The sequence below is a fragment of the Alligator mississippiensis genome, chromosome 9, assembly GCF_030867095.1.
Source record: "Alligator mississippiensis isolate rAllMis1 chromosome 9, rAllMis1, whole genome shotgun sequence".
Taxonomy (NCBI): Eukaryota; Metazoa; Chordata; order Crocodylia; family Alligatoridae; genus Alligator; species Alligator mississippiensis.
Window position 1 is genome coordinate 7924076 of NC_081832.1, and position 15954 is coordinate 7940029.

Consider the following 15954-nt stretch of genomic DNA (forward strand, 5'->3'; position numbering starts at 1 on the left):
GCCCCTTTTGGGCTGCAGGAACAGGGTAAAGAACCTGAAGCATATACTGGAAATATCATATCGGGGGCAACTGTGTCCTTACAAGTATAAATGCACTGAGCTGTTATGATGATGACAAACCCAAATATAGTAATGATAAAGCTTAGAGCAATGATTGCTTGTTTGAAATCAGAAAGTCCACAGGGTTAACTATGTTACTAGACATACACCAACTAAAATATCTATCATATGTAGCCTTCCCTTCTCCGTTTAGTAGCCTATGTGTTTCAGAAAAACAGCTGTTTTTAGCAAAATTCTCAAAAAGCATTAATCTGTTATGTTAATATAAATGTATGTTACAGGAAATGAGAAAATAAAAGCCATCAGGATCATTTGTCACTGGATCAACACTTAGATCAACATCATTGTAATAAGTGACATCCATGATAAAAACCTTCTTTTTATATTTATGGGACCTGAACTGCCTGAATGTGAAATGAAGAAAACCATTTCCAGAATTTCTGTTATAATCAAGAGGACAAACAAGCCAGTAGCTCAAAACACATTTCCTGGCAAAATCTATGGCATTGTGTGGGATTAAAGGCTCGGCCAAATATGACTGTTTAATTACTCAAAATTGAATACAATTTTGGTTGGCAGAAATCAAAAGTACCATGGAAACCAAGGAAATCATTGGCATCATACAAGTCAACATATCTTTTAAGCTCTGAAGGTTTGTTTCATTATGGCAGAAAGCTTAGAGAGATGTATTTGGAGAAACACTGTAGCACTATTTATGATGTATTCAGCATCATCCACATGCCTGGTGCAGTATAAACATGTAAGAAAATATGGATTGTGTCCTAGAGATCTAACAGTCTAATTTAGACACCAACCACTGGCTTTTGGGACAGACTAGGAGCAGGCAGGTGTACTGGAGGAAAAAGAATTGAAATATTTTGTGGAAGAAGTGTATTTTAAAAGAGGCTTAAAGGTGAATGAGATCACTTGTCACAGGAAAAGGCAGTGGCCATCCCAAATAGGTGGTGTGAAAAGATGAGCAGGATAAAAAGGAAGAGGTTAACAGTAGTCTGAAGGGGTAGATATTAATTTGAAGATATAACTGATCCTGAGATGCAGAAAACTGGGGACGGTCTGAATTATTATTACCTAAGTAAGGTAAAAATCTGAGAAGACACAGGACTGAGTAATAATACCTTGCCATCTCTTTCCCTCTTTTGAGCATGTATACATTCAAAACCCTTGCCTCTGTTCATAACCAAAGGTTTACTTTTAGATGCAAGAGCATGTAGCATTCCCATGTTTAAAACCCAAAGATTATATTCTGGTCAAAACAAGGTGGATAAAAATAATTTTTAATTATAAAAGTATTTCTTTTTATTCAAGTCAGATTTTTACACAAACAGGATTTTTAATTTAAATTGCATGTTCTTCATTTTTTAAATAAATCTTGTTTAAACTGCATTCAAATTTATGACAGCCTATGTTCAGGTCTGCACTTATAAAAACAATGGTAATAAATCAAAGTCTATAATTACGAGTAGAGATGGTAGCACTGCACAGTGTTGAGGATCCCCAACATTTTTCATTTTAAGACCCTGTTCTCAGCTTACTGTATGTACTTCTGCCAAATGTTACCATTCTGCTGAAATTGTCCACGCCGGGAACATTTTCCATCTGAAAACTCCATCTGAACTTGCCTCTGAAAAATTCAACCAACACAGTTTGGTTGGTTTTGAACACAAAGCCAGGTAACAATCCATTGGTTTGGACAGGCTCAAAAATGTTCTACTGACCTTTTTTTTGGAAAGATCTCCCAGCCTGGCTTTAGTACATCAGAGGGAAATTTGGCAGGACAGTGGCTTTTGTGGCAGGGTTGTGTCCTTTCTTATCTCCTGAAAATTGGAGCAGAAGCAGTCATGTTATATTTTTTGACAGTCTGAACATACTCCCCTAGAGATCTGTCACTCCACTGAGCTCCTTCTCCCCTGCCTTCTTCCTCTCGTTGACTTTGCTGTTCTTTCCATTTACCTGATCCCCACCTAAACTAAACTCAGCACTGATGTTGTGGAACGTGCCGTTTGCTGCCACACAGTGTTCACTCTGCTTCGTGTGCTTTGCCCCTTCTGCTGCCCTGGGGTTGTTTCTCCATTCAGAATATAGACTTGTTGGAGCAGAGTCTGCCACTACGGTGCTTGTTCTGTGCCCAGCACAATAACGCCCCATTCTTGTCTGTTCTTTTGCAGTACGATCACTAATGTTATTAAGCATAATAATCATAAAAAGCAGTTTCTTTTTTAGATTCCTATTTTAGGGCTTGTAGGGATTTATTATCGTCTGCTGTATTGGCCTGATGATTTGATTAAGATGATGGATTTAAGCCGAGTTAACTGCCTTATTGCTTTGACCTTGGTTTGACAATTTTAAGTTGTCCAGCCCCTACTTTGCTTAGCGTTCTTTATGGAGCTTTTGCTGTAGTGATGTTAGTGATGATATTTTGTTTTCTTTTATTGTTCAGGAAGTATAAATAGTATAAACGCATGACACTGAGTCACATTTCTTTCAATAAGCAATCTAAGCCAAAACCATTGATAACCTGAGTGGAGATCAGGCCTTCCTTTAACATATCCCTTTGGTTCTTCAGATGCGGAGGAGGGACCTCTCTGAGGCTGAATCAGGATCCTGCAATGGTAAAAAATTTCTGTAGGAAGCCTGGCTCATTTGCTGTGGAAGTGAGGTGGCACACAGCAAATGACGTAGGGGCTGGTGGAAGAAAAAGGCTGATATCATTGTTAAGAAAACTGAACGCTGCCCTGGAGAACTGTTCCTGCCCCCACCAGATGCCAGGTCGGTCACCTAAACCAAACTTTTAAAACCCCAGACTAATTATATACTCTTCACTTTTGGGGTTCTTGAGTTGAGACCCACAGGTTTTATTTGTACCAGGGCTGAGCACTTCCAGATGCTACTGAATTCAATGGGAGCTGTCAATGCTATGTAGAATTTAGTACAAGCATCTTAAATCAGATGCCTAGAAATAGTGCCCAGTTTTTTACTGTAATCACAGGCCAGACCCTCACAGGTATTTTAACGTGTAACCCCTGCTGACATTAGCTTTCCGTTTATGAAATGGGGATAATAATAACCCCTCATCTCACAGGGGCGTCGTGAAGATAAATGAATGTTATGACTGTATTTAGCGACTATCCTGATCAGCATCATAGAAAAGCTCCTGTGAAAATGAATAATTCTGTTTTCAGCATAAGGTTAAAAGAATGAATAAGGCAGGGGCCACGTTGAACAATATGGGAAAATTAAAATTTTGAAAATTTTCTTATTAAAACGTATCATTCATTTTGTGAATGAAAGGAGGCAAAATAGTGTGTGACTGTAATTAAATGCTCTCTCTTAGTGTAAACTTAAAGTCAGTTTGAATTAGGTTTTGCAAACCAACGAACAGAGGTGGTCCTAGTGCGGTTCTATAGGGGTTTGTAGTAGGCCTTATGTTGTTCAAAATTTTCATCAGTGATGTGGAAGGAAATATAAAATTGTGGCTGCTAATATGTCAGGTGAAGAGATTGAAAGAGTGGTAAGGTAAGTAATGGTGAAGACAGCCCAGTTAGACAAAGAGCCAGATGACATTTAGGAGGGTTAACCTCCTGTGACATACTTCATTGCAATACAGCAACCATGCCCAAATGAACAGCCAACTTTTGACTTTACTCTGAGTCACAGTTTCAACACAGGGGGATTTCCACAAAACTGTGCACCCAGCATTGTGGGTGTGTATCCCACGCTCCTTTGTCCTGCTGCAGTCGAGAAGGAGCCCAGCTGTGCTCGAGTATGCTCTCCAGCAGTAATGGCAATGTTTGCTAGCTCCAGCCGCTGCCTGTGTGTTCCCCTGCCCATTTCTAGTCTCTCAGGGCAAAGCAAAGCTTCCACCTGCCAGCTCTCCTGTCTCAGAGAGTCCCTGTTCCTTAGTCATTGAGGGTGTTTATACACACTCTGGGAGTCCAGGGGGTGCACTTTAATTAGAGCAGCTCCGAGGGGTTTATACACATGCTCTGGATTGTGTGTGTGGGGGGGGGAGGGGCTTTAATTTGTGCGGCTCTAAAAGCTGCTGTAATTAAGGTTCCCAGAGCATCACATGTATCAGTGTCCTCACACTGAAAAATGGTGGCAGGGGCACTTTAACTAAAACTCGTCGAATCAGCTTTAGTTAAAGCACCCCCCTGCCATTTTTCAGTGCGGGGACACTAATACATGTGACAGTGGAGTCTGCTGGAGCGCAGTAATTACCACGTTCTAGTAGACTCAGTCAATTGAGTCTGCTCTACTGTGCTGTAATTACAGCACGGTGGAGCAGCCTTGGTGCATGTGTCTAGGCGCCCGTAGAGCATGACTAAGCAGAGCTCATGCCCAAGGGCAGTGGTGGGGCCATGCTCGGGAACACTCTGAGCCCCCTCCTCTGCCTAATAGCCACACGAAGTGCACTGGAGTGGGAGCAAACAGGGGTCTTGATTCCCCGTAGCAGCAGCCTGAGGCTCAGTGGGGGGGGAGGCAGGCCTGACGTAGCCAGAAAGGCCCTCACTTCTTTGTATATTTTTGCTTCTAATCCTCTCCACTCTTGAGCCAGGCTCTGCCTCCCTTCCCAATTTTGAGCGGCTTCCCCAAGATCACCAAACGTTTCCTCTTTTGTTCTTTTCTTTTTCAGTCACAAATGTGCCAGATATTCAGTAGTTAAAAAGGTGGCGCCCTTGAGGATACCGACCCCTCAGGTGCAGACCCTGCGAAGCAAGAAAAGTTACAAGCACTAATAGTTCATTGTTCAGTTTCCATGGCAGCAAAGAAGAACATTTTCACCCACAATGCTATTCACACAGCCTCTTCCCAGTCTTGGGAGACTCTGGAGAAGGTAAGTCTTTTTCCATCTTTTCTCCCATGTGCTTTGGAGCTGTAATGTAAGGAGCCCTTTCAACTCATGCGGATAGTTTGGAGTGGGTGGCTGGCAACAGCCCAGGGCACGTTCGACTGCATTTCACACTTGTGAGTCTGCGGTAAGCATGGGGCTAGGACAGCAATTCAAAACATTTTCAGGACGTGACATGGGATGGAGGGAGTGAGGTGGGTCTTCCGGGGCTCAGCTGGCATTTGTACCTCTGCGGGCAGTCTTAACTTTGGAGAACGTGTCCCGGATCTGTGTCACAACAGCAAAATAATACCCATTTTGAAGGCTAAGAGGTGCCCAGCAAAATAATACATTGTTCTTATTCCCCAGAGTGGTCTCTCCTAAAAATCTGTGCAACTGGAGCAGCACAGCTACCTATTCAGCAATGAGAGGAAAACCTTGCTTTGTAATGTTGCTGCTGGAAAAATTTCTGTACCTAAAATTCAAAACAGGCTGAAAGTTCACCATGCCATAAATGCCATTTTAGAGTGAACTTTAAGCACACTGGAGCTCCGCAGTACTGGTGCCCTGGTAAGAGCACTGTAAAATAGCTGAATTTCCAACTTCACGTTAGTTTATTGTTACAGTGCGCTTTTGTTTTGCCAGTTTTGTACTGATAGGTTTTTGCTAATTTGTGAAATGTGCCAGGAGAAAGTCCTCGCTAAGTTTCATACTGAGAAAAAATAACTTGAATGGGTGAACTGAATTCATTTCTTCCTTGAGCAAAATGTGTTATGTGCTATGTACTGTATAGCAGAACTATAAAACACTCTCCTCTCAAACCTTTCTAGAAGAAGGTTTTTTACTTTTAATCTAGTGGTGCTGCCACTTGAATTCATTGGCTGGGGATGTGGCACTAAATAGTAGGGAAGTCAGGGAAGCCAAAGGAAGACTGGAAAAGTTCAGACGTGGTTTCCATTTGAGCATGGGGAGCTTCCTGAACCTTTGCCTCTCCCCAACAGGGAGGAGATCCAGGACCTCTGCACACCTCTGGCTGAATATGTGATGATGACTGATGAGGCAATGCAGTATAGAATGAAAACAAAAACTATAACCAGGTATGCTGCCTCCTAGAGCTCGGGAAAACACAGGGACCAAACCTGACTTTGCACTAGCATTTGAACAGGGAGGTGACATTTGGTCGGCATGACTGTGGATCAGTACAGGACACTCAGAGTGCAGAACAGTAGGGATGGTTCAAAACAGTTCACAGCAACACACATATTAGTACCCTTAAATTACCACACTGAGAAATTACTGCTGCTTCCAGTAACAACACTGGAGTAAATCAAATAATGAGTTACCTTATACCAGTGTTCCTCAACCTTTTTAGATTTGAGGCACCCCTTGGAAAATGCAAGTTCTTGCTTCTCTCTCCTTTTTTTGACTACAGAAAAATAATAGAGCAATTCTTCTGTTGCAAAGGACTCTGAAAGATCAAAACAGTCCAGAACACTTTTAACACTATGGTTTTCTATAGAAAACCTTTGGGTTTATCTAATATTTGTGCAGTAACCCGCAGCACCCTTGAAAGGATTTCAAGGCACCTGGTTGAGGATCACTGCATTATGCCGAGAAACTACCTTCTGGAGATGTGGTTGGATTGCTTGATAAACTAGGTCCTTTCAAATACAGTGCATCTTGAAACATGGCCAAATGCAGTTTATCTTTAGAACCAAGGAATGCAAGCCATTGCTACAGAATAGGAGACTAACACTGAACAGGATGGACGAATTACTCAAACTGGGCTGCAAGTAGATGTTGTAGCAAAAAGGGCTAATGCAGGGTGTATAAACGGAAGAAGTGATTTTCCTTCGTATTCAGTGGTAAGATGGATATTGGCATATTGCATATAATCCTAGTGTTCATATGTTAAAAAGGATGTTGAGAAAATTGGAGTGAGGGCGAAAAACAGCCACAAAAATTATTTAAGGTCTGGAGAAAATGCCTTATAGTGTGAAACATAAAGAGCTCAATCTGTTCTGCTTATCAACAAGAACAGTGGGAGGTGACTTGATTATGGTGCTCAAGTACCTTCACTGGGAGAAAATACTGGGTAGTAGAGAGCTTTTTAATCTAGTGGATACAGGCATAACAAGAACCAATGGCAGGAAGATGAAATTAGACACATTGAGAGTAAAGATATACACAAATTGTTAACAGTAAATTAATTCGCCACTAGAACAAAGTGCCAAAGCACATACTAGACCGGGGTGGGCAATTATTTGGGCCAGAGGGCCACTTAGGGAGTTAAGTCAGCACCCCACAACAGCTCACCAAAACTCCCCAAGTGGCTCTGCTCTGTGCTGCCCACGCAGCTGGGTTGGGGCCATGGGCAGGTGGGGAGCAGCTTCCAGGAGCAGGACAAGCAAGCGGGGCTGGGATTATGGAGCGGTGACAGCCAGGGGTTGGGGCCTGGGGCAGAGCCACGATCCTCTCCCTGCATGCCCCTACAACGGGTGCTGGATCCACAGGCAGGGGCGTGTGGGGAGCGAATAATGGCTGGCCCAGTGCTATCACAGCCTGTGATCCTGACTTGTGATCCCAGCCCTGCCCGCCCATCTCACTCTCTCTCCCCACTCACCTGCAGCCCCGTCCCATCCACCTGGCCTCGGGCCCTGCCCGCACGGATCCAGCTCTTGGTGATGGGCAGACAGGCTGGGTCCGATGGCAGCAGCAGGTAGAAGGAGCCACAGCTGCTGGGGATGCCAGGAAGTGAGTCCAGCCCCTGCTGTGCATCTGAGGGCAGCAGGACCGGCCTCATGCACCACAACTCGGGCTGCCCCCCACAATCGCTTGCTGGGCCAGATCCGGCCCATGGGCCGTATTTTGCTCACCCGTGTAGCTAGACCATCCATCTCTTGAAGTCTTCCAGTCAAGACTGTATGACTTTCTGGAAGATATGATGGTCCTGCTTTGAGCAGGGGGGTTGACTAGATGACCTCCTGAGGTAAATTCCAACCCTAATTTTCTATGATTTTGTGATTCTGTGATTTAGCCAAACACAAGTTATATTTTTGTCAAATACACAAGTTTAGATGCACAATTGGGTAGCTAGGAAAATATAATGAGATGAGATATGTAGCAAGTCAAACTGAAAGATCTACTACCCCTTCTGTTCTTAAACTCCTGTACTTTTTAATATAGGAGTTTTTGTATTAAATAAAATAATATTCAGAATCCATGAGCTCTCCTCAAACTTTAAATAATGCATTAAATGCTGCTGCTTATAGTCAGTTAGGGGGACAATTGTATTTAAATGTTGAGCTCGAGATTTAGAAATATGGCACAATATGTTGCATTTTGTATTAAGATCTCAGTCCTGCAAACATACAGGCACTTTAATTTATTGGCACACACAGATATGTGATTTCACTAAGACTTCTCCTGTTAGGAAAGTTAAGCACATGCTAAGTGCTTGAAGGAGCAGGGCCTTAGTAACTATCTATATCATTTTCTATCTGTAGGATGGGGTGAATGCAACAGTTTGGCAAATGTCTAAGACTTTCAGACAAGGTTCTTTGGGTAGGTGTGGTATCCTGTATTATAGACAAGCTGTAGTTTGGCATTGGCAAGTTAAAAGTTAAGTCTCCCATACTAGAGATCTCCTGTACTAGAGAGATTTTTTTTCTTTTTTGTTGAATTAAACATCAGAAAAGGTGCAATAAGAGGAAAATGCTGCCAACTGAACCATTTTATTCTCAACAGAATGGGCCCAATTTGAAAAATGAAGATTCAAAGTTAATTCTTAAAACCCGCAAAGTTCAGAGATATTCATGACTAGGGTTTTGATTAAAGGTCATATTTAGGATTTATCACAAAAAAGGAAAAACCATACTTGAAGTCAACAACAAGGGGTCAACTTTTGCCTGGCCTTTGCACACAAAGATGTGTTTCTCTCTTACTATGTCTCCCCTGTTTTCCTGAACACTGGAACCGCTCTCTACAATCCATCCCAAATAAAATAGAGAGGAGACAGATGCGTGGTCCCTGCCGTGCACCATGCAGGTCAGCTGAGCTACATCTTTTTATTTTTTCCTTTTACTTTTATGCAGTTGTTTTCCCCTGCAGTTCTCTGGGAAGCTGCAGACACTTGAAGTTTAACATCAAGATGTGCATTGCTATAGACACAAGGCAATTTATCCTTTAAAGGAGGCTGATGTACTTTAGTCACAAATCTGGTTTGGATTTCTGACTACCAAGGTCCAGATTCAATGTAAAAAATGGCACTTTCTGAAGATTCTCCTCTTCCGTCAGTTCCCCATAATGAAGAAATTTCCAATAGTTGATATCTCCGTGTTAACATTATAGGGATTTCTATTCATATGCAAATTTGATCTTGGGCTCTGTTGTAGGTTCCTATGTCTACCCCAGTAGAGCCCTTTTTACTACCTGTTAAAGATATTTCAACTCAGATTCTGTTTTATTCATGCTTTTTACTTTACACTCTAGCACTTCATTAGCATACAATGGTACCGTCCCATCTTTACCTTTGTTTCTCTTTCCTGAAGAGTACATCCCCATCAATACCTGTGGTCCAACCACGATTGTTTTTCCATTTCTGTTATTCTTTATATGCATCTCTTCTAGAGTCATTTAGACAGTCTATCTTAATTTGACCTTTTATTACTAATCAGTTTTGTTTTATTCATCATTCAGCTGTATCTGATGGGTGTTTTGTAATATTCTGGCAAAGAAAAGATAACAGCACTGAACAGCACTGCATGATTTTGATATAAAAATAAGTGAAATAATCTTGTGCAAAACCCCCACTATTGATAGTTTGCAAATTGAGTATTTTCACTGATCTATACTTTCAACAGTTCCTCACAATTCAGTGAAAGACATTATTGCACTGGACTTACGTTTCAGTTAAATCGGATTGTGAAAGGTACTTTCATCAGATTCTCCTTCAGGTCTCCTGCAGTTGTGCTTTTATCAGTTGTCAAGGAAACACTAGGTTTCTCCCCCTTCCACGTTAATGTCTAGATTTTGTTTCCATGGCTACAAGGAAACCTTAGTATTTAACAATAACAGTAATAGGTTTATCATGACATTGCTTTAATTTATCATTATAAATAAGGGCCCAGATTTTCAAAAGCAGCCACTAAAACAGCATCTGCAGTCTGGAGGTACAACTGATTGGGCACAGAAACCCCCATATTTGCACATGCAGAGAAAGTTATTAGCTCTCCAGCTACACTGGATTTGGCCATGTGCCAGGCTCTGTACATAGTATGCTAACTGAAGTCACTAAATAGTAACAGGAACAGACTCTTTGTTTCTACTTTTAGCTGCAAGTGTTAAACAATGCATGCAAAATCGGAGGAATAATTTTACTGGTCCTTGTTCTGTCACTGCTTACTCCTTAAATTAGCACACTGAGGTAGGTGTGACAGAGACCTTTAACTGGAGGTATATTGATCATGCCTGTGTTGCATGAATACATATTTGTAACTAAATACCTTCAGTCCTTTGGCACTGAGACATATCTGAGATGGATTTTCTAAGAATAGATCTTTTTTGGTTTTCCAAACATTTAAGACATTACAGCCCCTTCAAAAATCTGATGCAAGATCAGCCATTCTCAGACTTGTTACTCTAACTACACTGCAACCTCTCCAACAACCTAAGAGGTGTTGTAGAGTTGTTCATTTTTTTCCTTCTTTCTTTTCCTCTGCTTATATTCCCTATTTCTTTCTTCTGCTTTCCCATTCCTTCCTTTCATATGCCCTCTAGAAATCCCTACATACTCCCTGGATACATGTACCCTAGTTTGAGAAACTTTTCCCCATATGAATAAGATTACTGAGATTTTTAAAGCCAGATGTAGCCACCCCTGTCTGGGTGCGCAGTGGGAAAGATACAAGGAATCACCCCTAGAAGGTCCACAGAGGGGCAAGCATGAACTTTGTGTTCTCTGGCTGCATCCCCACAAGTGGGAACGTGCACTTTGCAATGCCTCAAAGGCTTTTGAGATACTGCAAAATGCACATGGTGCACATGAATTGGTTCACCGTATTTACAGCATGGTGCAAAATCAGATACCGGGAACTCCTGATATCTAAAAAAAACGGAGCAAAAAAAAAAAAAGTGGTACAGCACACGTGGAAGCAGTGTGCGCCGGCCAAAACCAGAACCTGGGTGGCCAGAGCCATGCTCTGCCTGCCAGCCAGGTTCTGTGCACCTGGATTACCACTGCTGCAGCCCTCAGAGGCCCTCAAGATCCCAGCTAAGGCTGCTGGAGCCAGCCCAGGTGGTATCTCCAGCCTCCCCTACCCCACCTGGGGCAATCTGCCACGTACCAGAGCACGTGTGCAGGGGTATTCCCCGGAGAGAGTGGCACAAATATGTGACACTGCTAGTTGTCCCCAGGGAAACCCACGTTCCTGCTTGTGGGGACGCGCCCTCTGAATGCAAGAGATGGGAACTACAGCAGTCTGACAGTAGTCTAAGACACCCTAAAGTGGTTGTGCCATGGCCCACTCACTTTCAGACACTGCAGCTGCCCCTTGGTGGGTGAAGAATTGCCTAGAGAAGCACTCTGCATGCCTGATTGCTGTCTTCCAGGCTACCACCAGGAAGAGCTCTTGTCCAGCCACACCTTCCCACCTGCATTGCAGCTGTGCCTAATTTACACACACCAGAGCCTTCTGTATTGAGTGGGTCAAATACTGTGTTTAGGAAAAAATTATGAAAGAATTTGCAGGTGGCACAATTCTACAAAAAGCTTCCTGCCATCTTGCTCAACAGTCAGATCTTCACTATGTTGTGCTGGTTAAGTAAAAGGCATTCTGCTGTGGCTGTCATCTGCTTGGGGCTTTTTAGTGGTTGAGGAATCATTGTGTTACAGAAAGACAAAGCTGCAGAGACCGAGCATGACTGTGAGGCAGTATTATTTTAACAGACATTTTTAATTGTCTTCTGTTGTTCACTGTCCTTATGGTAATGGCAACGCAGTTGAAGAATTTTATACTGCAAATAAAGACAGTGCAAATGTAAAACAATTCTACCCAGATAACAATTAACTTCACTTTGAAAAGAAAACTAATTAGGGTTAAAAACATTATTACTATGCAAAGTAGTGAGAATAATGTAATGAGATGAGTCATTCCTGCAACTGTTCAAGTGTAGTTTCTTTAGCTGTCTCTGTTGTCCAGAAGGCAGCAAACAGAAATCTTTCCATAGAAGAAAAATGGAGCTGAAGTCTTCAAAGAGTGCCTGCACCCTACTTAAAGTACTTACGGGTTTTTTTGAGTTTAGCAGTCACCTGAGTTGCATAATGAAGCAAAACCTCGTAGTTAGAAAGTTTTTCCCTGTGTCCAAGCTAAATTTCCCTTGTTGCAATTTACAGATAAGTGCATTATTTCTTGTCCTGTCCCTGCAGCCCCAAACTAATCTATCTCTATCCTCTTTATTCCCCCCCTTCAAGAATCTGAAACCCCCCTCAATCTTTTGCTCCAAACTAAGTCATCGCAAACTAAGTTATCTTGATGATAAGATCATCAAACTTGTCGATCTTACAGGTCCCTTCCCTTATGATTCTATAGTTTTTTTTTCTAGCCTTTTCTCTTAAATCATGTTTCCTAAACCTCTGATTATTTTTGTTACTGGACTCTTTCCAATTTTGTCCACATCTTTCTGGAAGTGTGGTGCCCAAAACAGGAGACCATACTCTAGGTAAGATCACACCAGTGCTGAGCAGAGTGGAAGAATCACTTCTCTTGACTGGCAAGTGACATTCCTGTTAGTACAACCAGGTATGCAATTGGTGGGGGGATTTTTGATGGGGGCAGGGTTCAACAAGAGCATACTGTTGATTAATATTCAACTTGAAGCCCCCACGGTCCTTTTTTGCAGTACTGCAGCCCACCTAGTCAGTGATTCTCAACCAGAGTGCTGTTTGTCTTTATTCTATTCTTTTCACTTTACCAGGGTCATTCTGTATCCCAATCCTGTCCTCCACAGTGTCCGCAACTCAATCCTGCCTGGTATCACGTTCAGATTTGCTAACTGTGAGCTCAGTCCCCTCTGTCATGTCATTAGTCAAAGGACCTTCTTAATCTTCTCACGTGTCTTGCTTGTGAAAATCTTTTGAGTGAATGGGGATGTAGGTTGTAGCCGAGTTGGTCTAAGGACATAGGCCGACAAGGTTCTTTGGGAAGAGCACACACCAACTGGAGGTGCTTTTTCATGCTGACAAAGGGTATTTATACCCAAAAGCTTGCTAAGAAGAATTTTTCCAACTGTTTGAGTTGGTCTAATAAAAGATATCAGATTTACCCAAACAACCGTGTCTGCCTTTGAGTGAATGGAGCACTTCGCAGGATGCGTCAGTACATCTGCTACATCAACTCTGAGTCTGCATGGGAAACTTGAAAGTCGGGCATTCAGCTCTACCAACACTTTAATCTATTGTCTAGCTTTCAGTCTTATTGCAAAAAATCTACCTAGTTAGAGGTTTCCACAATACCTCAAACAGCTTTCTGTCATCCCAGTAGCAATTCTTAAGTCAGTATAAAATTAACAAGCTGGTATCCAGCTGCTTTGTGTGTTTTTACAATGATTAAAGCATAAAATAACAGAAAACGAAGCACATTACAGCAAACTCAGATGAGTAAAGTTATTAAAAATTGGAAAACACCAACTCAATTTAAAATTTTAATCATGTCCCAGAACTACCATTCCACCTATTCTCCAACCCACGGTTCTGTTTTTCTTACATTCCCCTTATCAGAGATAAAATTACCCTTTTTAAACTGAATCAGAAGCATAGAAAGATGCTGCCTCTCTGCTAGACTATCAGATTTGAGAGGAACAAAAAACTCAAGCTGGCATCTTATTAATTTAAAAAAGAGGGGGTGACTGGCAGGGCATTAGCATTTTGCTGCTTCTACTGGTCTGAAATTGCTGAACTTGCAGGGCACTCTAGTCCTTTTGCCCACACATTTGAAAATGGAAAGGAATTGTAAAGTTGAGGAAATGTTTGTAGGGAATGAGTATTTAAATTACCAGTGATGGGTTTTCTGAAACAGTATTGTTGTATCAAGTATACATTGTGGAACGATGTTAAGAGTGTTTAGGGCACATGCATCAAACTCCTTTCACTGAACTTCTATAAATCAAAGTAATGTGGGGAGATTGAGCTTTATTTATTGAAATTCTTTTTCAGAAGATGACTTGGTACTGGGTCTATGTAACTAAACAGCTAAATCTCACAATTAATTGAAATACTTAATGTCTGGGCAGATGCCATGACTAATGTTGCCACAGCAACACATAACTACTGTAATGTCCACAGTGACACAGGAGACTGTTTCTATGGCGATAGGATGTCAGCCTCAAGGACTCACGCAAACCCAGTATGAAAAATGGGAACCAATCTCTAGGTTGAGAGGTTTCTTCCTTGTACTTCAACACCTTCCCCATCCCTTTTCTCACACTGAGATTGTAAACCCTCTGGGGCAAGGGCTATCTTTTTATTCTGGGTTTGTGCTGCAACTTGCTGCTTCCTGGCCCATGAATGGAGCACCCACATGTCACTTCAATATAAATAAGTAACAAATGGGACAGTTAGTTTATAGAACTGAAAAACGGGCTACAGTTTTTCTACCCATGTAAATCCAGGGATTTACTGACATCAACGAGATCTCACTGTAATTTTACATCAGTATCTCTCCACTTAGTGCAGCAGTTACATCCATGGTATGATGTAAGAATCAGGCTGTTATTTTAATTTAAAGTTACACAGAAGGTAACGGGGGTTTATAAAACAGCTGAGAGCTGAAGAAGTAAGAGAAAGGGTGAATGAGTAGGAGACAGGGACACGAGGCAGTCTAGGAGAGGATTGCAGGTAAGAGTCGTTGGGTTCCCTGTCAGACGGAGGACAGGGAGCAGCAGAGACCTACGGCGAGCTCAGGGGACAACCAGGAATAGGCCCCAGGCAGCCTCATCATCAGCTGCAGAACCGAATTTCAAGCGTACTTTGCTGTACGCGTGCTCCAGTGTCAAGATTTAAAGCAATTTAAACTGGTTATCTCATTTGCTTTACAAAATGCTTGCAGGGAACTTGTTTTTTTCTCAAAAACAAAGCTAAGGATTTGCAAATGCAGATCTGCCAGGAAATTATGCAAGTCTGTAAGGTGTTAACATTCAGTAATGAAGTGTGAAGCGGGATGGCCTGCTTTCCCCCCCCCTCCCCCCGTGACAGCTCACACGCACGCTTGTGGTCAGCTTTCATTAGACACGCACGTGACACGAGCAGCTTTGCAAGACTGTTTCCGATTCCCTTTCATTTCTTTGACCCTTAATTGTCCGTTGGGAAACAAACAGCTCTTCCTGAATTTTAGGAAACTTCTCTACAGAGCAGAAGTCTGTCACCCTCGGTGCACGCAGCAACTACACGTCCCCTCGCGGAGCGGCGAAGCACGCGCAACCGTGCTATGAGATCCTCTCCGCTCGGATGCTTGCGTTCGGTGTCGAAGCACGGTGGCAGGCATGAAAACCCACGCGTGAGCGTCTCCACGCGAGGCCTACGCCCAGGAGCCAGCCGGTTCAAACACCGACGGCGACGGCTCCTTGCAGGGCTCCCCAGCCATAATTACCGCGTTGGTACAAGCATTTCAACCGTCGTACGAGGCCGGGTCGAGAACAGTCGAAGGGTTCAACATGGAGGGTCATTTTTCAGACCAGCATACGCTTGTTTTTGAACCCGTAAGAGCGTGGAGCGTTATACTCGATGCAGCACATTAGGGTTTGCTGTGGGCACTTACTGAGGATGCCTGGCCTCGAAATCAGCGTTGCTCACCCTGTCCTCTCGCTCGCTGGCGGGTTGCAGCGAGTAATACAAGGGAAATTGGGTTGATGTGCATGTTGTTCAGCGAACAGGGTCGTTTGGAGCGTGCAGCACTGCGTCCTCTTGAAGGCCGGGCCGGGCTGGACCCCGGGGGGAGGGGCCGCTCGCGGGGGCCCCGCGGCGAGGAGCAGCGCGGGCGCCGGTCACGTGG

At 42.9% G+C, this 15954-nt stretch overlaps 2 long non-coding RNA genes across 2 annotated transcripts; one reads left to right on the top strand and one right to left on the bottom strand.

The window, feature by feature from the left end:
* Positions 1-1339: 1339 nt before the first annotated feature.
* LOC109282445 (uncharacterized) lies at positions 1340-9986 on the bottom strand. The gene is made up of 3 exons (XR_002089425.2): positions 9814-9986; positions 1797-1895; positions 1340-1702 (listed from the first exon to the last, which is right to left on the bottom strand). It is a non-coding gene; the product is annotated as an uncharacterized LOC109282445 (long non-coding RNA).
* On the top strand, positions 2587-15922 carry LOC109282446 (uncharacterized). The gene is made up of 4 exons (XR_002089426.2): positions 2587-2847; positions 4715-4915; positions 5911-6006; positions 15298-15922. It is a non-coding gene; the product is annotated as an uncharacterized LOC109282446 (long non-coding RNA).
* The last annotated feature ends 32 nt before the right edge of the window (positions 15923-15954 follow it).